The 23,919-nt window shown below is 37.3% G+C and overlaps 1 protein-coding gene across 2 annotated transcripts in view; it reads left to right on the top strand.

Annotated features, from left to right (window-relative positions):
• Nucleotides 1-23,919, top strand: part of LOC114650198 (plastin-2) — a 90,737-nt gene that overhangs the window by 28,332 nt on the left and 38,486 nt on the right. Inside the window, exon 2 of one of the 2 annotated variants that reach the window (XM_028799685.2) lies at nucleotides 12,609-12,692. The exons of the other annotated variant lie outside the window; for it this stretch is intronic. The gene's annotated coding sequence lies outside the window, so the exon portion shown is untranslated. The remainder of the gene's footprint in view (nucleotides 1-12,608; nucleotides 12,693-23,919) is intronic. 2 annotated transcript variants of the gene reach the window in all.

The raw sequence follows: 23,919 nt of genomic DNA, 5'->3' as shown, positions 1-23,919 counted from the left end.
CACTTGTAATCCATGGCTTGTTGTTAGCATAGCAGCGTACAGTTCTTACTGGAACTACAATGTCCATACAGAAGTTGATGTAGTCAGTAGTGCAGTCAACAACCTCCTCAATGTTCTCACTATGTGATCCCTGCAGGATATCCCAGTCTGTAGTTCCAAAAAGTTCTCTCAGAGTATTCTCAGCCTCCGGGGTCCACTTCCTGAATGATCGTGTGGTTACAGGTAGGACTCTCACTTTTGGTTTGTAGTGAGGCTGAAGCAGATCCAGGTTATGATCTCCTTTCCCAAGCGCAGGCAGCGGGGTGGCGCTGTATGCGTCTTTAACGTTTGCATACAGTAAATCAATAGTCTTATTTCCCCGGGTGTTACAGTCCACATACTGGGAGAATGCAGGTAATGTTTTGTCCAGCGTCACATGGTTAAAGTCTCCAGCGATTAGCACAAGTGCCTCGGGGTGCTGCGTTTGTAACTTAGCAACAGCAGAATGGATGATGTCACTCGCTGTCTCCACGTCCGCCCGAGGAGGAATATACACGATGACAATAATGACGTGTCCATACTCTCTGGGCAAGTAATAGGGTCGCAGACTTACGGCCAACAGTTCGATGTCCCTGCAGCAAGTGGAGATTTTGACTTTAACATGTCCAGAGCAGACCCCCGTGACCCTGTGTTCGGATTCTGCGGGTTGGAAAATGGATGGATGGATGTCCAGAGTTACACCACCGTGTATTAACATAGAGAGCGAGTCCTCCTCCTTTGTGCTTCCCACAGGTACTTGCGTCTCTGTCCGCTCTAACTGTGCTAAACCCGGGTAGCTCCACATTAGCATCTGGGATGGTGTTAGTTAGCCACGTTTCGCAGAAACACAACAAACTGCATTCTCTGAAGGTTCTGACATTTTTCACCAGCGCAGCCAGTTCGTCGATTTTATTTGAGACTGAGTTCACATTCCCCAGAATAACAGAAGGCACCGAAGGCTTAAAACGCCACTTTCTCGCAAGCCGCTTCATTTTTAGCTTAGTGCCGGCTCTGCTGCCACGATACCGCCTTCTTACCTCGTCAAGTAAATAGGGAACCACACCGGCACTGGCATTTGTTCTCAGCGCTCGAAGTTGAGTACTTGAATAGGCGAGTCTCGGCGTGTAAAAATCCATGCCCACGTTGTAAAAGTAAGTGTGTCCAGGGAACAAATCCACATAAAATAAAGTGGTAGGAGTGATCAATAAATAAAAATAGAAAAATAAAAGTAGAAAAATACATATACACATATAGTCCTACACGGAGCTGCTGAAAAGGCTGCCACTCTCGGCATTATTTTTATTTAAGAAAACAGTTTATTATGCTGTTTTGTAGTTAAGGTGCTTTTACTGGTCACCAACTGTATCCGTAGAAGGATGTCGATGTAGCTACGTCTTTTCCAGGTTCCCAAAATCGAGCAGCTCCTGAGTTAGCAAGGTAGGATCTGACATGAGTCAAATGTGTAACAAAAGAAATTTCTCAGTACAATAAAGTTTATTTTAAAAAGGATTAGAGAAAAATTTAAAAGCAACAAACCACAAAAATTTAGAAAAAGGTTATTACACAGAAAGAATAAAAAGGAAAAAAAAGGTTTCTTCTCTGTTTCATTATCATCTTAGCTTTCTTGTGTTAAATTTCAGTTACTTTCTGTACTTAAAGGCTGTGTTATTTCTCAATGGCAAACCTACATAGGCTTCACCTAGGGACATAAAAAATAATTAGAATATTCCATTTATAATTTGGCTTGTGGGGGGCTATGATAGAACTTCTCATTGACTATACGCTAATATGTTGGCATTCATTTTAACTAAGAAAATACTTCTATAAATTTAACATAACCTAACTAACAAATGGCTTACAGTGGATATCCAGCTGCTCTTTCGTACAAGTACTAAGGTGGATCTTAGTGTCAATCCCTGTATGAATTGCTGAGTTTTCTTTTCACCACAGAGATATTAGTAGTGGAGGCTGCTGCTGTTGATGAGGCTGATGTTGATGGAATTGTTTCTGTTTCAATGGCAGTTTATTCCAATTGCACACTAAATATACAATAATTATTATCTACAGATAGTAATGACTGAATATAAACAATGTGTACCTGAGAGTGTCATGTGTATAGTGTGGAACATCATCAGGGAGGTATCACTTAGCCTCTCTGATCTATTTGAGATTGCCAGACCTAAGAGTTTTGAATCTTGGGTCCAGAAGAGTGAGCAAAGTCAACACTAGGATGGATTCAGTTTGATCTGATGCAGAGACATTCTTATCTTCCATTTACAATAGCAGAATGCTAGACTTCAATGAATGAAGAATAGAAGATGGATTATAAATTATTCATTGCACTTTTTGTGGTGATTCTAAGATGTAATGATTCCATGCATGAGATCTCTTATGTGATCCTTCCATAGTACCTAAGAAAATTATTTGTCAATTTAAGTTGTAAATATACAGTATAAGATGTATTCAGATTCTTAATACATAAGCAACTCTCCCTTCATAGATTGGCCCATGTTCAGAGTACAAAAAGGTAAGATAAGGGAATGTGACATGTCGAGTTACTGACTGTGAGGGTGTCTTTTCTTAGTAGCAAACTTGTTAATTTTGAGCTCCATAAAATATAACCCTCATAACAAATTAATAATTTAATTACTTGATGTAAAAATAACATTGTATGTTCATTTAAGGATTTCAGCTCCTTCTTCAAATGTGCATGCCTGTCTTGTGATAAAATAATGTTTTAAGGCTTCATTTTCCCTCTACTGGATTTTGATTTAGTCAAAAGAAAGAAATAAAACTTATAAGAAAAAACAAGACTTGTTTTGGAATTGTTCTTAGTATTATTAATCTTACAAATACAACATTGGGAGCTCTGGGACCCCATTCAAAGAGAAAGTAAAGGTGATCTCAAGAAAACACAGGGGTTATAAGTCAAGTCATGTTGGGGAGCATGCACTGGTACAGTGCATTGCCGCATCCACTACACGACGAAATAACTCGGGATCCCGGTTTGCAACCCCCCAGGCAGACACAGAGTCCAGTCCCACCCTCCAGAAATGACCCTCTATCTGTCGCAGCCAGGTGTTACGTGGGCAACTCCTTTGCCTGGTCCAGCCACTCGGGTCCCCAACAATGAGGATCTTACGAGCCGCATCACCCTCTGGGAAACGCTCCACATGGCCATAGTGCCGTAACTGACGCTCCCTCACAATGCAGGTAATGTGCCTCATTCAGGACTCCATTAGCAACCGCTCATTCGACACAAAGTCAAACCAACGGTACCCAAGGATTCTCCGAAGAGACACAGTACCAAAGGAGCCCAGTCTTCGTATCAGGTCACTGGATAAAGTCCTTATCTCCCAACCATATAGCAAGACAGGAAGCACCAGAACTCTAAAGACTTGGACTTTCGTCCTTTTGCCTAGATATCAGGAGCGCCACACACCCCTTTCCAGGGACCTCATGACCCCCCATGCTCTCCCAATCCATCTACTGACTTCATAGGAAGAGTCACCAGAGACATGAATGTCTCTGCCAAGGTAAGTAAACCTCTCAACAAGGTCGACATTCTCTCTGCAAACAGACACACTGCTGATGGTTGTGCCCAAGAGGTCATTAAAGGCCTGGATCTTGGTTTTTATCCAGGACATTCACAAGCCCAGACACTCAGACTCCTCACTGAGTCTCTCGAGCGTCCTGATCAGAGCCTCCATTGACTCCATTGACAGGGATTAAGTATTATATTAATAACAGGAGTGACAATAATGATAAAGTTTAAAAGGAGAATATTTATAAGAAGAGCCTGAGCACTATGGTGAGTGAGGTATCTTGTATAGATTTTATTAAAGCTGTTGCTTGTTGTATGGTACATTCTGACTGTTCGCGTTAGTTGTATGTTTTTTACTTCTGTATCTTTTTTTTCTGTTTTACTTTTCGATGCTATGGACTAGAAAAATACATCACATCACAGCTCATTTACATGTCTTTTACATCACCACGTTTATGAGCAGGGTCTATCAGCTGCTTTCCATGTCTAATATTTCATAGGTCATCATTGAACTCTGCGTAATGTTAATACAAATGGCCCAGAAATGTCTTTAGAAAAAAGAGTGTTGAATCTTCTGGTACATTTATTTGAATGTTTCAGTATTCACAAAGCTTCACTCCACCCGTTAGTACACTGGAGTTTAGGAAGGCCTTATAAAGGGAATTCAAGTGACTGCCCTAATGACAGTATGCCAACCAGTAAGCCCCTACCCACCCCTCCCTCAAGTTTTAAAGCATACGTGGTAAGCATGGACAATTAATCAACATAAAAAAACTGTTAGCAAACAGTTAACTAATAAATTACGTACAAATTAATGATTATTATAGAAAAAAATAAAGAATACAAAAGATTAAATTTCATAAGAATTAATATTAAACAGCAGCCAAAACAACAAATACAAAATTATAATGCAGAGATGAAGCATAAGGAAATCCCTAAAAGTAGGGTGGAACGAGTCCTTCCTTTAAATATGACAATGCCTGCAATTTACATGTCATACTTTAGGCTTGTTCTACATTGCAACATCATGAAGACAAAAATTAATCCCAACCACCTATTTATTTGTGCCATTTTGTATAGAGCATTTGGTGTAGGAATCTCTGCATTATTTAATTAAACTGATTTTCTCCCATCTAATAACTATACATTAAAACATAGACATGTGCATGGCTAATAACTCATAATTTTTAAATACATACAGTATGTTAGACAAATATGCAACTACAGTATATTATATAAACTCTGTTTTATAAAATAAATGCTACAGCGGTAAAAGTTGACTGGGTCTGTGTCAGCTTAATTTGCTGTCTGATATTTTTAACAGGGCTTTAAAGGAGTAAGCTGAGGAGCAAGTTTAGCATAATTATTAAGATAGTGAGATTTAAAGTGTCTCTGTCTAAAAGTGTCACTTTACAAACTTTAGTATAACTACTACCAGCTATGCATCTACAAAGTCTCTTAAAAGTGAACTGGTCTAAATGATCATTATTTTAGAACAGTATAGCTCTTTAAACTCATAAATTGGTTGTGTTTTTTAATATTCTTATATTTCTACAGTGGCCCTGAAGAGAAAGTGTTAAAAAAATTATAAATGTGACGGGCAACATAGTGATCATTATGATTATTTAGGGATTGTGTTATATATAGATTTTTATTTCCTCATAGCCTTGTGTCTTTCTTCTACTTTTGTCTTTTTAGCATCAATGTTTGCATATTTTTGGCTATATTGTTTAGTCACTGTGCTCATTGCCAGTCACATGACATGTGATGGATTACATCATTGTTCCCAGCCTATAATAAGATGTTGTGCTACCATAAGTTATTCTTAAAAACCATCTTATGCATCAGTTATTTCAAAATCAATTTATGGAGTTTGGACTTTCTGCGTGATTATGTGAGACTTGGGTTTCTGGTTTACCTATTGGGCTTAAGCAATTAGTTTTCTTTCTCTTTCTGAATTTTAGACACTTTTGTTTTATTTTTTGACCTCATTCTCTCTCTCTCCCATTTCCTTGTGAAATCTCCTTTATCACTTGTTTAATGGCATTAGGATACAGGTAACACAGTGGCACCGATGTTGTCACTGCTGGATTTGAAGTTTTCATGTCTATAGGATTTTTTATGGATGTTCTGGGTTTCTTCACACATTCCAAAGAAGTGTGTGTATAACAGTTAATTAGTATTTCTAAACCAGCCCCATGTAAATGTGGGGGTTTGTTTGAGTAGGTCTTGTAATGGACTGGTCACCCATCTGGCACTACTTCTTGTCTTGCTCATGATACTCCTGGGATAGACTCTAGTGCCTATAAATTGTTATCAATTCAGCAAAAGTCCCAATAACTTCCAAAGTGCTCACTAGAGGGGGGAAACTGTCAAACCCAGCTAGTAACAAAGGTAAGCTCATGATATTTATAAAATAAAATATTCATTTTTTCAAAAATGCCCTAGGGCACAAAGAAGCTCATTGGAGCACAAAAGGTAATTGAGTCGCCAAGCAAAAATCCAGAAAAATCACAGAACACAAGACTAAACACAAGAGAACTCACCACACCATGAGTGCATTCAAAATGAATCACAAGGAGCTGTGGGTTACCCCCATCTTTACAGGGCTAAGGGCAGTCCCTTGTGGTGATGGGCAGGTGGCCCCACCTCTTTGGGAACCACCCACAAAACAAAATAAACACATTCATCAGTAATAAAGAAAATAATTAGCAAAAGTAACATTAACATAAATAAATAACTCAAAAATGAACAAAAAGGACATTAAACAAGGATTTGAACCTCAGCCATGTAAAGAACCCTGGCTGAAATCTATACATATTAATAAAAGGCAAAGCCCTCACTGACTCACTGACTGACTGACTGACTGACTGATTGACTGACTGACTGACTCACTCATCACTAATTCTCGAACTTCCCGTGTAGGTGGAAGGCTGAAATTTGGCAGGCTCATTCCTTACAGCTTACTTACAAAAGTTAGGCAGGTTTCATTTCGAAATTCTACGCGTAATGGTCATAACTGGAACATATTTTTTGTCCATACACTGTAATGGAGGAGGCGGAGTCACGTATTGCGTCATCACGCCTCCTACGTAATCACGTGAACTAAAAACAAGGAAGAGATTTACAGCACGAGTCAAACGCGGGAATGAAGGTAAATGACGTTAATTTTTGACTGTCTTTTAATACTGTGTAAGCATACATATTAACACGTGCAATTAAACGTGTGCATTTACGGGGTGATTTCTCAGGCTTAAAAGCTCGCCTTTTATCAAACGCGGGAACAAAGGTAACTGACGTTGTTCACTGTCTTTTAATACTGTGTAACCATACATATTAACACATGTGCAATTAAACGTGTGCATTTACGGGGTGATTTCTCAGGCTTAAAAGCTCGCCTTTTACTAAAAAGGTAAATGCAAAACTATTTTCAATCAGTTTATTCAATCGCTCCCGTTAAGGATTGCAATAACATATTCGCGAGATAAAAGAACGAAGTAGGGGGAAATGACGGAAGGGCCGCAAACAGCGATGAGCAAAAAATTCATTAAACAATTCAGAAGGGAGCGAGTGAAGCATACAAGCATGTTCATAAGGGAAACAAAGCACGGTGTAAAACGTAAGTTTAAATTAAGTTTATAGAAACGCTCCCGCTGCGGATTGCAATAACATATTCGCGAGATAAAAGTTTAATGAGAAGACACGAGGTATAAACGAACCACACGCCGTGGTGCAACGTTATGGGCAACAGTTTCAACCATTCTATGATCTGCTTCTCGCAACTGAAAGACGGCACATGGCGGATGTTAGCCGACTTGCTGACCGCAACGTTAGGGGCTTCAACTCTGGCGCTGACGATAGAGATTCGATTCACGAGAGGTGATGCAGGGAGTGTGTATGCCTGATGAGCCCAGAATTAGGGAGAAACACATGTCGCATACTCTTTGCATTATTTGAAAGTAAACTATTAAATCCATTCTATGATCAGCTTCTGGAAACAGAAAGAGGGCACGTGGCGGATGTAAGGCGACTTCCTGACCAACCAAAAGCGTTACCTGGCAGGTAACCACCCATACAGTCAGATTGTGATTCAGAAAACGAATGCCATGAATGTAATTACCACGATCTACATACTGTCAAATAAACTAAACACACGCCGTAGCACAACAGCTGTGAAAAGCGAGGTTCACAAAAAAACTGATCCTTAACAAATTGTTATTGGTATATTTTCGATCCGTTTAAAAAGGTTTTCTTTTCTTATTAAAAAATTAAAAGCCGTACTTCGCCGCAACGAACCGCGAGAATTTGGCTATATATATCTGCTTCTCGCAATTAAAAGAGGGCACGTGGCGGATTTTAGACGACTTCATGACCAAACTTAAGTGTTACCTGCCATGTAGGGTTACCACTTTTAATACAAAAAAATAAGGGACGCATACTGCAGCGGGTGCCACATCTCAGTGCCAACAGTTTGCAGACGGGTACTTAAAAGACCCGCCCTCCTCACTGGACAGTTAAAAAGACCAATCAAACTAACGATGACATCAAGTATTACCCAATCATAAGTAGGAAAGGAGGCATCTTCATAAAATGCGTGTGGGATGATTTGCATGAGACGCTGCTTTAAAAAAAATGATAAAAAAAATACGGGACAAATCCCGTCCGTATTGATTCAAAACGGGACGCGCAATTTCATTTTCAAATGCTGCACGATTCCGTATTTTAAAGGACGGGTGGCAACCCTACAGTGCCAGGTAACCACCCATACAATCAGATTGTGATTCAGACTAGGAATGCAATGAATGTAATTACCCCGATCTACATACAAGGCGAAAGTCTTGCAACATTCAAAGATGATGGTTTGGGATAAGTACACCATACAACATAAAAGAGCTTATGAAGCCTTGAACCGAAAAAAGCAAGATCTCAGAGATCGTAAAAAAAAAAAAAAGGAGGTAATGTCGTTTTACTCGCTGTAGATTTTAGTCAAACATTACCAGTTATTCCACGAGGGAGACCTGCAGATGAACTCAACGCGTGTTTAAAATCCATGCTTCTCCCACGCTCGGTTATATGTCGCGTGTTCTCGGGTAGGTACACCAAAAAATGTATACATTTAAGCATGTAATGGGCAAACAAAAAATGAGGTATACCCGAAGGCACTGAAGTTGTATTTAATGTAACTTTACTTCTTAAATGTTAATGTTTTACTGTTTAATAATTTATACGCTTCTTATATGTTGTTCAAATTCTTTTATCAAAATACCAGTGACAGCGCAATGCACGATAACATGGAGTGAATACACCATACGCATCCGCCCACGGCCGCCCTGGTGTGCGCAGATAGGAGTTGATTCTACAATAAAATAAAATAAAGATAAAAAGAGTAATACAATCATCACCCATAAACCGGATAGTAGACGTGACGTACTATATGTGTACCAGATTTCAAGTCAATAGGTGAAACGGTTTGCAAGCTACAGGTGATTTAAAATCCTGGACAGACACACAAATTGCCACGGTAGCAAATTACAGAAGAAGATTTTACTGTTTAATAATTTATATTTATATGAAATGTGCTTCTTATATATTACTTCATATTCTCATATGATAATGATGTTAATGTTTATATTGATTTCTATGTTATTGAAACTGCATGTATGTGTGTATATGTATGTATATATATATATATATATATATATATATATATATACTAGCAAAATACCCACGCTTCGCAGCAGAGTAGTGTGTTAAAGAGGTTATGAAAAAAAAGGAAACATTTTAAAAATGACGTAACATGATTGTCAATGTAATTGTGTTGTCATTGTTATAAGTGTTGCTGTCTTTTATATATATATATATATATATATATATATATATATATATATATATATATATATATTATATATATAATATACACACACACATAAACATTTATATACATATACATATCTACATATACACATATCTACATATATATACACACATACATAAACACACACATAAGACTTATTGACTGAAACGGGCTTTCACGAAAAAAGTTAGGGCTTTGCTACAGGATACACCCTCCACAAGTTAAGCAAGTAAAAATAAAATATATATTTCTGTTTTATTTAAACCTTTTAAGTTCATATGCATAGCCCCATTTGGCTGTTTAATTTTTTTTTTCTTTCTTCAGTAATATTTAATCTCCTTAAAGAAAAAGAACATATCCATTTTACTTTTTTTGTATCTCTTTAGTAATATTTTACTGTAAAAGGATAACCAGTATTTAAACCTTTTATGTTACTTTATACATTTATTTTACACAATGTTGAAAAATTAATAAGAAAGCTACATATTTTGGCAGCTGCTGCTTTCATTTTCAATGAAATGAAAAAAGCTCTCCAAGAGAAAACGTCAATGAAGAAGAAACAGTTTGCACTATCTAAAAATCAGAAACCCTCATTTATAAAAGTTTGCTGCAGATGACTTAACTGAAAATAAATGAATAGTTCCTATGTGTATAATACATATTTATCTATTTGACTTATGCCTTTATTCCACCAACTTACAACATCTGAGGTACAATTTGTTACATTACTTTTGTTTTTTGCAGCACAGGCAGGTGAAGTGACTTCCTCAGGGTCACACAGTGGTGTCAGTACCACGATTTGAACTGACAAGCTCCGGGTTTGCTGAAAATATTACTGAAGAAAGAAAAAAAACGAAAACGGGAAAATGGGGCTATGCATACAAATGTCCATTCATCCATTATCCAACCTGCCATATCCTAAATACAGGAGCCAATAAGTAGATATGTATATATACAGTATATATATATATACAGTATATATATATATATATATATATATAATGTATGTGTATGTATGTAATGTATATATGTATGTCTATATATATATATATGTAGATATGTAAATTTGTATATGTATATATATGTTTATGTGGATGTGTATATACGTATGTATATGTAGATATGTTATATGTAGATATGTATATTATGTATATGTATATATATCTTTATGTGTGTGTGTGTGTGTATATACTATATATAAAAGACAGCAACACTCATAACAATGACAACACAATTACATTGACAATCATGTTACGTTATTTTTAAAATGTTTCCTTTTTTTTTTTTCATAACCTCTTTAACACACTACTTCTCCGCTGCGAAGCGCAGGTATTTTGCTCTATATATATGTATGTATGTATATATATATTATATAATATATATATATATATATATATCTATATATATATATATATATGTGTGTATATATGTGTATATATATATATATATATATATATATATATATGTATGTATGTGTGTGTGTGTGTGTGTGTGTGTGTGTGTGTATGTATGTGTATATATATATGTTGATATGTGGATGTGTATATGTATATATATATATGTAGATATGTATATATGTATATGTATATATATGTTTATATGTGTGTGTGTGTATATTATATATATAAAAGACAGCAACACTCATAACAATGACAACACAATTACATTGACAATCATGTTACGTTATTTTTAAAATGTTTCCTTTTTTTTTTTCATAACCTCTTTAACACACTACTTCTCCGCTGCGAAGCGCGGGTATTTTGCTAGTACAATATAAATCTGAATCAGCTTAAGCTGAATTTGGATTTGTGCTGTTATTTTATAACACGTCGCATGGTGTCACAGTGGTTCATGTTATCGCCTTATGGCTCCTGGGTCCAGGATTCAAATCCTGGAGTAGGCAAACCTATGTTGAGTTTTTTCTTATGTCAGTATGGGTATTAGTCCATATACTAGTTTTTTCATCATATCCATATCAAAGATGTGCATGGCTAAATGTTGAAAGTTGGCCTTTGACAGGGCTTGCTACTTTCCCATAGTTTTTCCTGCCTTGTGCCTGATGCTGCAGGAATAGGCCCCAGCTTCCATAACTCCACACTGTTTTTGGAAAGAAATAGACAAATATTTTGTCTTAAGTGCAAAAAAATATGCATGTTGATTGGTGAGGACAAATTACCATAAATGGTAGTGGATGTATAAATGTGATGTATAAATATGCTGTGTCCAGGGATAGTTTCTACTTTGCTCTTTCTAACAATTGGATTGGTTCAGGCCCTTTACTACCTTGTATTAGAAAAAGAAATTCAGGAAACTGATTAATGTATTTTAAAATATATCATTTTTTATTTTGCTTTAGTCTGCAGAAAGTCCAAAGTGTTGAACATTGCCACAATATTGATAATTTTTACCCCACTGGTTATGTTACAGGTTGTTCTATACCAGGGGACACAGGTTAGTTCACAGTGTCAAGGACTAAACAAAAGAGAGATGTAGCAGGGCAGTAGAGGATAATCTTCTAGCAAAACATCTATCTGGATTACTCCTGTAATCTTAAATCAATGTCCTACAACTACAGGTTTGTGGGGTAGTGCCCAAGGGTGATAGATGGTTCCAGGATTTTATAGGGCATTCATGACTTTTAAATATGCCCAAGGGTGGCCTGACACTTTGGGAATAAACAGCATTTCAACAAAGTTTACTGAACCGAGAACAAAGCATTGAGATGAGAGTTGGGAGGGGTAAGGCAGCCATTTATGATAGACAGAGAGTCAACAGAGAGACTGTTTTACAAGGGATAAGGAGGCAATCTGGCCACACAATCAGGTAGGTAGGCAGTATAGAAATTCTTCTTCTTCCATCTTCACTATAGATATTTCATAATTGAACCTATTTGATGAAATCACTTTATTTTATTCAGAGTCAGGGAAGCTAACTGACATACATATTGCTTCAGTGGTTTTGTGTGTTCTTTGTATCTTACACACAGCAGCTGTGGAGCCAGTGGCACAGGCTCTTTTAAACTAAGTTTTAAAATTCAAGGTAGAAAATCTCCATCTTGATTTGAATTAGTCTGGAAAGTGAAGTAAAACTACCTACAGTGCAATGCGCATTACCTTATAAAGACAAAAACCTCTAGCAAACGATGTGTCACTTGCCACTTCCTTCCTTTTTATTTCTGATTTTTTTTTTAAGACTACTAGTTGCCGCTGAGCTGGGAGAGGGAGTGCCTCTTTGACGAGTATTCACCCAAGGCTGAGCCTGAGAAGCGTTCTAAAGGTAACTGATAATTTTTTATATAGGTAAATTAGGACACCTGGGATTCTGTGAGCTTCATGGTGGACTTTGTCTGCATTTTAATTTGCTAATGCAGCACAGCACCTGAGCTCTCAGTGAAGGGACTAAAAGTAACAGGAAGCTAGTGGTATGTTTGTGAAACTCAGAGTCGTTGGTAGAACAAGTGGTAATGCTGAAAAGAGTCTCTCTGGGGATGCTTTTTAATTTTAATCCACAATGGCTTTCTACTTGGCTTGCATATGCAGCTGGGTTTTATCCAGGATATGGTAGCCCATTCTCGTTGTGCTTTATATTTAAGACTTTGCAATTAAAATAATTCAGTTAATAGATGAGTGGATGTTAACTTCAATAAATGCCACTGTGTTGACTTTTAGTTACATTTCTATTTCACTAAACCATACTATTTCTGTTCTGGCTCAACAAGGTATCATTTTGCTTTTTTTAAACAAAAATCTAGACTGGTTTCTGCCTTTTGCCCAGTGTTGAGGGAATAGTCAACAACTGATATGGATTAAACTAGTTAGATAATGAAATGTGTAAATTCTAGACATGCAGATAAGAGGCAAAGTCTTATTAGTCAGAAACTAGGTGTTATACTGATTTCTGCCAATTCATTTTCTTTCCCATTTATTTATAACCTGTTCTCAAGAGCAGGGTAGCTGGTATTCATCATAGCAGCATAAGACATAGGTTGGGTCTGTATAACACGAGATGGGTGTGTCATTCCATTGCGGGATGCGCTCATACAAACACATACTCGCACAACGTTAAACTAGAGCAGTGCTTCTCAAATAGTGGGGCGCGTGGCTCCGTCAAGGGGGGCGCGTTTGACCTCGGGGAACATGCTTTTTTATTTTTCTATTTTGATTTTTTTTTACTGTTCTAGAATAAAGTGCAATACCACTCCACTACATTAAGGGGCAGTGGCGCTCTCATTGGCAGATTGTGCGCAGGGAGCATTCGCTCGGTTGGTGTAGGGGTTTTGTTTGCATTGAGCATGCGCGCTTTGCACACAGTACAAAGTATGAGTATGAAGTGTAGACACGAAGTGTAGCAGACCCTCAAGTGACATCATGAAAAAATTTTTAACAGGGATGAGAAGACAGGCGGAGAAAGAAGAAGATAAAGAGACAAACAAAAGTCTCCCGAAAGCTAAGACGAGGAAATATGACGAAGCGTATGTAGCGCTTGGCTTCACTGTGACTACGGTGGGAGACGAGGAAAGACCGGTGTGCTTACTGTGTCTAAAAATGTTGGCAGCGGACAGCATGAAGCCAAATAAATTAAGGCGTCACTTAAAGACATTACACCCTAATCACGCTGATAAGCCGCTTGAGTTTTTTCAGCGAAAACGTGTTGAATATTGCCAGCAATCATCCCGCTTTCTGACTGCTACTTCAGTAAACCAGCGAGCGTTGTTGGCATCATATAAGGTGGCGTACCAAATTGCTCAGTGCAAAAAACCCCACACCATAGCAGAAGAGCTGATACTGCCTGCAGTATTAGACATGGTCTCTGTCATGCTGGATGACGCAAGTGCTGCAAAAATAAAAACTATCCCTCTGTCAAATGACACTGTTGCTAGACGTATAAATGACATTGCTGACGATCTTAAAGAACAGCTGGTAGAAAAACTCAAAGATAAACGTTTTGCCTTACAATTTGATGAAGCAATTGACAGCAACAAAGACTGTTTGTTTATTGCTTATGTACGTTTTGAAATGACAAATTCCCTGTGTGAGGATCTACTTTTTTGTAAATATGTCAGAGACAGAGCCACAGCCGAAGAGCTATTCAAAATGCTAGACTGCTTCCTGACTGAGAATGGGCTAAAGTGGGAGAACTGCATTGGTGTTTGCAGTGATGGTGCACAGACCATGGCAGGGATGAGAAAAGGACTTCGGACTCTCATAAAGAAGGCTTCACCTAATGCTGAGTGGACACACTGGATTTTACATAGAGAGGCACTGGCATGAAGGCACCTTTCCTCTGAATTAAGTGAGGTTATGACTGACATTGTAGGAGTAGTCAATTTAATAAAGACCAGACCACTAAAAACAAGAGTTTTCTCTGCTATCTGTGAGGAGATGGGAGCTGAACATCAAGCTGTGCTGTTTCACAGTGAAGCAAGGTGGCTGTCACGAGGAAAAGTGTTATCCCGAGTTTTTGAGCTCAGAGAAGAGATAAGAATGTTTTTGGAGCAGGAGCACAAGTATGAAGTTGCAAGAAAGTTTAGTGATGAGAACTTTCTGATGAAACTTGCTTACCTGAGTGACATATTTGGAAAGCTCAATGAACTAAATCTACAGCATCAAGGGAAAAATCAACACCTCCCTCAGGTCACAGACAAGATCAACTCTTTCACTCGAAAGCTTGCAATGTGGGGCAGGCGACTTGATGAAGGAAATACTGTGTCATTTGAGAACTTGCAGGAATTTGTTGACACTACTGACTATGATGTCACCTCAGTGATTCCATATTTTAAGCAGCATATTTCATCACTGATGGGATTCTTTACAAAGTACTTCCCTAAAAACAGTTCCCAGTATGACTGAGTGAGAGATCCTTTTAATGCACCAGCTCCAACTGGTTTTAGCCTTGCAGAGAAGGAGCAGTTCATAGAAATCACATCTGACTCCATATTGAGACTAAGTTTCACATCCCAGACACTGAGTGAATTCTGGCTGAATGTGGAGAAGCAATATCCACTCTTAGAACAAAGAGCTGTGCACATTCTTCTTCCATTTGCAACTTCTTACTTGTGTGAGACTGGCTTCTCTGCTGTTGCTGCTCTGAAAAGCAAATACAGGTCCCGGCTACACATTGAGAAGGAGCTGAGAGTTGCTGTGTCCTGCTTCAAACCCTGCTTCGAAAAGCTGTGCATTGCAAAACGTGCTCATTGTAGCCATTAATCCAGACATCATCTCTGATTAAAAAATCAGCTCAAATTATTTTATATATTTTTGTTTTGCAGGTTAAAGTTTTTTTAATATTGTGCTCCTGAGTAAATGTTGGTGATCAGTTTGAATGCATTATTATTTATTGATTTTATGTATTTTTTTTCAGTGTCATATGGTTTGACATGGTCAATCAAAAAATGTTTATAGTTTAATTAAGGATTTAATTTTTTTTTAATTTAGAATGCACTTTAAATCTTTTCTGTTACATTTAATAAAGCTATTCTTTGTTGTAAATTGGTCCATATTTCTTTCTTTTTTAATTCTCTTATACATTAATAAGGATACAGTGTTATGCAGAGGTGTACTTATAACAATTTTATAGACAAATGATACTATTTATAGTCGCGCGGGGGGCGCGAGATGTTTTCTTCTTCTTCCTAGGGGGGGCATGACAGAAAATAATTGAGAAACACTGAACTAGAGTAACCAGTTTGACCTAACATACATATATTTGGGATGCTGGAGGAAAACCAATGAAAAATTAATGGAAAAAACATGCAAATTCCAGACAGACGGTGCCAATGCCATGAATCAAACCCAGGCCTGGGTGTTTTGAAGCAGCAGTATAAACCACTACACCATCATACCACTCCCTGATATTAATGTGAAAAGAATATGCAAACTCCATATAGAAAAAGACATGGTTTGGAATCAAACCCAGTTCTCTGGAGATGTGAGACAGCATCATTAACCACTATACCATACTTTCAGGGACTTAGAAATAATAAAGATTACAGTGACTAAAATTTCTATTTTGCTTAAAATATGTTGTGCCCAGAATAATTGGTGTTAGAGAAGGACTGTGTGGAGAAGGGAGTTTACTCTGTGTACCACACAATGCAAACAAAGTTGCATATATTTACGAACACACTAATATTAAGATGGAAAACCTCTACTAAATTATTACATAAAAAATTGCTTCCCATCTTATTTTTATTTATCTGTTTATGATTTATTTTGTTTATGATGAAGCTGCGGGATATTTTTTGAATTATTCCTAAACATATGACCTGAACTGCTGGAGCAATTGAAGACTTTTCACGCCCTTGCAATACTTTCATACTCTTTTGCATATGTTCAACTAATTTTCATTGCTTGTTACTGGACAACGCCTTTACACCCTGAAAGGCATCCTCATTAATTGTTGTTAGTTTATTTTAAGGAAAAAGTATGCTTCTATATTATGACCTAAATACTAGTGTTTAAAGAAGTCTATGAATTATAATGACTATCTTTTATTGTATAATATCACCTACAATGGACTGGTCTGCAATAGATAAGTCTGCCATTAACAACGATTACAGCCCAGCTACTAAGGACCTAGACCAGAAGGCTCACAACAGTTTGATACCTAGAGCAAGTCACCTGCTCTGTGTTGCTAGTTAGGGTAGCTAGTGATTGCCAGAGTGGGAATCTGTGGAAAATTTGGCGGATATTGGTTCAATGGTGTGAATTTACATGCTGGATCAATATACATACACACATTCAGCTTTACATATTAGATTAACAATTAACTCATGCAGCAGTTGTAAAGTACCTGGGGATGATTTCACTTTAAACTTTATATTTTTTATTTTTATGTAATCTCTTAACCTGTTAATTTGTACTTTTTTCCTTCTGCAGTACACACAATTGCATCATGATCTATACAAAGATATAACATTTTCAAAACTACATACATAATTTGGTATCACAGGGTTTAGAACCTATCCTAGCAGCATTATGACCATGGTGTGTGAGTGCCCATCTCAGTGTCCACTCACACATCTCCATGCACACAAACAAGCACAGTTGGGAATCGTCATTTAACTTGACCTGCACATCTTAGTCTGAAAATTCTACAATATAATGGTAAGGTTCGGTTGGTGTGGTAGGCAGGAAAATGTATTTGATTTTCAGCTTTGTAAAAATACAAGTAATATAGTAATACCTTCATTATTTAATTTTTAAAGTACAATTCTATTATGATTTTTATATTGAAAAACTAGGTGACTCCTCCCCCTGCTCACTTCGCTCGCCCACCCCCGGGTTTGGTTTACTGAATATACAATTTAAAGAGATTGATATTTTCATGGGAATTGTTACATACAGTATGCATTATTTTCACTTTTACTTTAAAACTTTTGTAAAAAAAATATTTGTCCTTTATTGCCTGCCCCGGGCATGGTTAAATCACTTTCTCGTGGGACGTATAACGCTGCTCGCGTTGTGAAGGGTGGGCTGAACACACGCTAAGGACATGTGTGTGCCGGCGAGCTGTGTGTTCTGCTTGTCGCAATTTGTGTTGATCATTTAAAAGCCTGTACAGCTGCTGTCCTTTTGCCACTTCATATCTCTCCTGCTCGCGTTGTGAAGGGTGGGTGGGACTGCACGCATGCTAAGGAGATGCACTCGGATCATCTGCTGGCTTGCTGTAGCTGCTGCTGGTGAGCTGCGTGTTCTGCTTGTTGCTTGTCATTGTTTTAAGAGCTGGGAGCACATGAAGTGTGTCTGCCAAAAGCATTCCAACAACTGCTAGGTTAGATGTCCGTGAACTTGTTTTAAATTGTTTGAAAGTAGGGTGTGACGTGCAAAAGTCACTGTCTCATGGGTTTTGCTTCCTAAGGTTGTAATGTCTAGTCTCGCGTGTCGTCCAAGTGTCTCTCCGCCCCCTGGAGGTGCGCTACGCTTCTGGCACTTCGCGTCTCTCCCGCTCACATTGTAAAGGGGAGTAGCCGAACGCATGCTAAGGAGATGCGGACGGATCAGCTGCTGGCTTTGTGCTTCTGCTGCCGAGGTACGTGTTCTGCTTGTCGCGCTGCACGTTGATCATTTAAAAGCCTGTATAGCAGCTGTCCTTCTGTCTCACTGCCTTGTCTCACATGACGTTAAAGTGTCTCTCGCGGGACGTCAAATTGTCTTCTGATAAGATCACATCTCATCTCCCTGGTCTCCCTGCCAAGATTTTTTTTTATAATAGATGTTATTTTTTCTTTATCAGCAGACTGGAAAATATTATTGCTCATAAATATTGTATGAGTAATAGATAGATAGACAGTTCAGTTAACTCATCTAATGAAGTAATTTATAACCCTCATATAATTTTGAATAAGCTAGCTATATGGTGAAGTGCTATATTTCTAAAAATTAATATACATCATTCTATTCATCCATCCTTTTTGAAAAGTGCAATATCCCCATCAGGTTTGGTAGATCCACTTCAGAGTTATAGAGGCTATATAGCAAGGCATGGTAGCACATTGATCACCACTGCTTCCTCTTTCTTTAGGCCCCCAGATTCATTTCCTGCCTAGTCACTGTCTGTGTGAAGTTTCCATATGTCACTGTATATATTCTTCTTTACGTGCCTCAGTTTCTCCCCAGTCCCAAATACATGCAGGTTAGGCTGATTGATTATTCTTAAATTGTGCTAACATTAATGATAACACACAGAATATAACTGGCATCCCACCCAGGACTGGGTACTTCTAATGTTGCAGGGATCCTACAACTCTGCAGTTGAAAAAAGGCAGAATAATTGAAATTTGCACCATCAAAGTCCTCTTATGGTGGTTAAAATCTTTAATGACACTGAATGGCCTTTAATAAGTGTTCATCTTTATTTAATTGTATGTAATCCAAAGAGCAAATTATATAGATTTTGGTGGTTTAATTATATGTCTACTATAAATGATGAAAATTAACCAATACAATACACAGATTAATTTGTCACATTGCACTTATTTCATCATGTGATAATACTAGTGTGTTATACAAAGGTCTTATCTTTCCCCAGATAATTTTAATCTGCTATTACCTAATCATCCAGTTTTGGTTGTATCTTTCAAATTCCTCACCCAAAACTAAATTTTGCACCCTTGTATTTTTAACACATTGCAGCTTATGTTGAAAAAAATTAGACCCTTTAATCAAAAGACAGTTAAACTAAAAATGCACATAGTGGTACGATTGATCTAGATTCTGATAAACAAGAAACCTTTTCTTCAAAACCACAAGGCCTCATGGCTTTAGTGAAACACCTGACAATACAAACTGCTTATATAAACAATATCCTGTCTGAATTTTCAAACACTTCCGTCATTTATTATGCAAGATATGCCAAAATGCCTCAAGTACAGTATAAAGTACTTGTAAGGTAGATTATGTGAATAATGAAATGAAAGTAGGATAATGAAAAAGATAAGTTATATAGTACTACTAATACTACTATTACTCCTAATAATGACAATAGAAATAGAATAGTAATAATACTATAATACTATCCGTAATACAGTATATTGTTAAAGTATGTGTGTAGGTGTGAGTGTGTGTGTGTGTGGGTGGGCGATGTGATGGACTAATCTGTTGTCTAGGACTGATTTCTGCCTGGACTGTAATTCCCACCATCCTTATATTGTAATAATAATATTAATAAAGAATGAAAGAACAGTGGGTTTATAACCACAATGCCCAAAAAGCTGTGATAATGTTAAACAAATATTTCAATGAAACAGAAACAGGTATGTAGTAATTTAATCTGGGAATATGACTGTAAATAAACTGTGGCAGATGAATTCAGCGGATTTAACAATAATGTACCCAACAACTGTTTTCTATTCTCTAAATTATGAAAAAAAATGTTTGTCGCAGAGTAGTAAGTAAAAGGTGACATTTATGGCCAAAATCATAATGCCAAAGTGTCAATGAGAATCTCTTGGTTGTTGGTTTCATACATTGAGATGAAATATTTTTCTTAAATTAGTGTCAAATTAGTTTAACCCATTGTTAATTTACAAGTGGTGTGCCATATTGTCATTCTAAAGAGTTTATTTACATCGGGAAGACTTGATGAGACAGTGGAGATCTGACTGTGCGGAAGTAGATGCTGCTTTCTTAGATTTTTTTCTAAATCCATTACTGTAATCCATTTTCAAAATCATTTACTTCAATTACAGTATTGTGGGGAGCTGAGGTCTATCACAACAGCATCGAGCGAAAAAGCAGAAAGAAACTCTGGGCAGGGAAACAGGCCATCACAGGATACATTCTTATACACACCTGGAACAAATTTATTAACATGCAGGTCTTTGGGACGTGGGAGAAAACTAGGGTACTTAAAGAAGATCACCACAGACATGGGGAGAACATGCAAATTCAACAAAAACAGTTACTTGGAGAAAATTCAAACCAAGGCTCCTTGAGATTATGGGTGGCAGCAGTAGATAGATAGATAGATAGTAAACCGTACTTTGGGCATGGGAAAAGTGCTATATAAATAAAATGTATTATTATTATTATTATTATTATTATTTTTATTATTATATTACAATGTCATCTTCAGATCAGATATATTTTTCATATACTGTATATATTTACTTTTAGTGCTGCAGGATTTGACATCAGATTAAATTTACATGAGGCATCATGGATATGAATTACTTTTCCAGAAGACATCATGTAATGGACAATTTCAGTCCAGAGACAGCAAAAACATGGAGACACAGTTGAAAGCTTGTTAAGTTGGGTAAATTTCACTTAAACGTTAGGACAGTTTTCATCACACACAAAACCATAAACAGTGAAATAAGATACTAAGTAGTGTGGTGGAAACACCGATTTTGGGGACCTTTAAAACTAGACATTTAAGAAATGAAACGAATAGGACCGGTGAGCTTTATCAGGCTAAACGGCATGTTTTAGTCTAAATGTTTCTAATACTCTAATGCAAATCTATCTATCTATCTATCTATCTATCTATCTATCTATCTATCTATCTATCTATCTATCTATCTATCTATCTATCTATCTATCTATCTATCTATCTGTCCTTATTTATTTATCTAGAAAGTCCAAGTTCTACACAGACAACAGATATACTGAACACTTAACCCAGGGTTCCATAGGATTAGAGGTAGCACTGCTGTGTTGCCCTAAAACATACAATTTAAAAACACTTTACTACTACAGAAGCTATCACATGTTCAGAAAATGAATTTAAAATGCAATGAAATAATGATGCAAACTGCACAAATTCCTGCATATTAAAGCTTTCTGAAAATGTGTAATCTTTTCACACTGTCCTGTTCAGGGCTGTGGGGAGCTTAAACGTATTACAGCATTAATAGGTACAACATATGAGCCAGCACAGACATGACACCCATTTATTGCATGGCATAATCACACATACTATGTCACCAGTTAATCTGATATTGTGTCTTTATACTGCCTTTAAAATGGAGCCCACAAAGGATGCTGAAATGGACAAAAAAATGACAAACTCATTCTAAATAAAAGGCACTCTTGCTGGGAGTTAAAACAGGTCAAAATTATTTTGGCGCAGTGCTGTCACAATAAAATATTATGAATCCCAATCCATATTTCTTACTCTGTGGAAACAAGCTGTCTAAAGTTAAAAGGTAGGATGAATGGATTATTAACTAGTTGGAATTAAAATGCAGTCTCAGTAATTTGTATAATTTTCCACATATTTTATGGGAACAGTTTCTAAACATTTATCTGACTTGTTAGGCTAATTATCCCCTCCTGTCCCCCTTCTAATTAGTTCTCAGAAAACTAGAGGTACACAACATGGCACACAGATGATATTCACTTCTTCAAAGAAAATCTCACCCAGATTCTTGGCAAAATTTTGAAAGACACCTGCATTTATTTTATCATGATTATGGCCTCCAGTGAAAAAGAAAATGTGTTCCCTTCCTAAACTGCAGATGTAAAAATCATATGTCCAAAGAAAAAATGCTGGTTTCATCTTATTCCAGCATAAGAGATAACAAGTAAAACAAGAAATTTTTGCTGTTTTTTTTTTTTAAATTTGAGACTCAAGAGAAGTTTAATAAAGGGAACAAATAAAGCTGACACCAGCTATTTATTTAATTTCAGTTTCATAAGGTTTAAAATAAACAAATAAACCTGGGACAGCAATTGAAGAGAGATTAATTTGTTGGATAAAAGTGGGGAGTGTTCCTTATAACAGTCCAATGACTTATCCTTGGCACTATTTTCACCATAATTTGGTCTAACTATCTATGCTTAATTGGTGGTTTCGCAAAAAATGCAAAATTACTTTTTTTCTTATTCCACTTTGCTATTATTCATTAAGAATTTTTAAAGACACTAAGTGCTGATGCATGGTTACCAGTACCAGTTTACTATGTAGAGAAGTGTGGTTGAGGGAATGCTTTATTAGGAATTTTCTATAAATAAATTGCTAGTTTAAAAAACAAAGGTTACTCTGTATTTTAGCATCATTCCTAAAACACTGTTTTGTTTCAATTTCCCAGATCACCAAGAAATAGATAATGTAATAAACAGTTTTAATTATCCAATTATAACATTCCATTTTTTTGGAACCCACTTTCTACAATATAGATTCTTACTAGCCAACCCGCTACGCCGCATAATTATTTATTGATGGGTGAACACTTCCTGAAAGACACAGTTATCCAAATGGGCTGGGTTTGAGGATACGACTGTGAGTGAATGAAAAGATGGAACTCTGGAGAGAGTAACATACAATTGTCTGTGACTGAAAACTGGTTTTGGCAGATACAGGCATATCATTTTGAAAGTGTGTCCCTGTGCCTTATTAATTGTCATTGCAAAGGCCAATCTAACAGGAAATTGTCTGCGTGTAAACGTAAAAGGCAAATTTGAATCTGATGGGGTCAGGGATATCTCGGAAGTGAATGGTGATAGCAGGTGGAAGCATTTGGGACATTGCCACAATTTCTGCCTCGCCACTATAAACTCCGGAAGTATTCATGTAGTCAGCGTATTGTTGAGCAGACTGTATGACTATGCTTCCGTGACTAAGAACAACGCTCTGTCATGCATACCCCATGGTCTTAGAGTTGGCGGGCGGGGCTCTGTCGTGCGTACCCCATGTGCACTGCCTGCTCATGCCTCGAGAGTGAGGGTGGACGCAGGAGGAGGGTTAGAGTTGGCGGGCAGGGCTCTGTCGTGCGTATCCAATGACGCGGGAGGAGGGTTAGAGTTGGCGGGCGGGGCTCTGTCTTGCATGCGTGCGTATCCCATGGTCGGGCGACTTGGTGGATTATATATAGAAAAGCAGCCGAAACCAAAAGGAACAATGAAAAGTCAACGTGCCTCAGAGGTGCAGGTGGACTTCAGCACAGACAAAACGCATAATGACGGGGAGAATTTGTCGGAAATCTCCACCCAATAGTATTGTTTTGCTTCCAAATGGCTGCGTGTCACCCGTGAGGTCACGTAATAACCTGTCAACTGCC

This window comes from Erpetoichthys calabaricus, chromosome 4, assembly GCF_900747795.2.
Source record: "Erpetoichthys calabaricus chromosome 4, fErpCal1.3, whole genome shotgun sequence".
Classification (NCBI taxonomy): domain Eukaryota; kingdom Metazoa; phylum Chordata; class Cladistia; order Polypteriformes; family Polypteridae; genus Erpetoichthys; species Erpetoichthys calabaricus.
The sequence above is the reverse complement of the archived record's forward strand: the minus strand, read 5'-3'. Positions and strand labels throughout refer to the sequence as shown.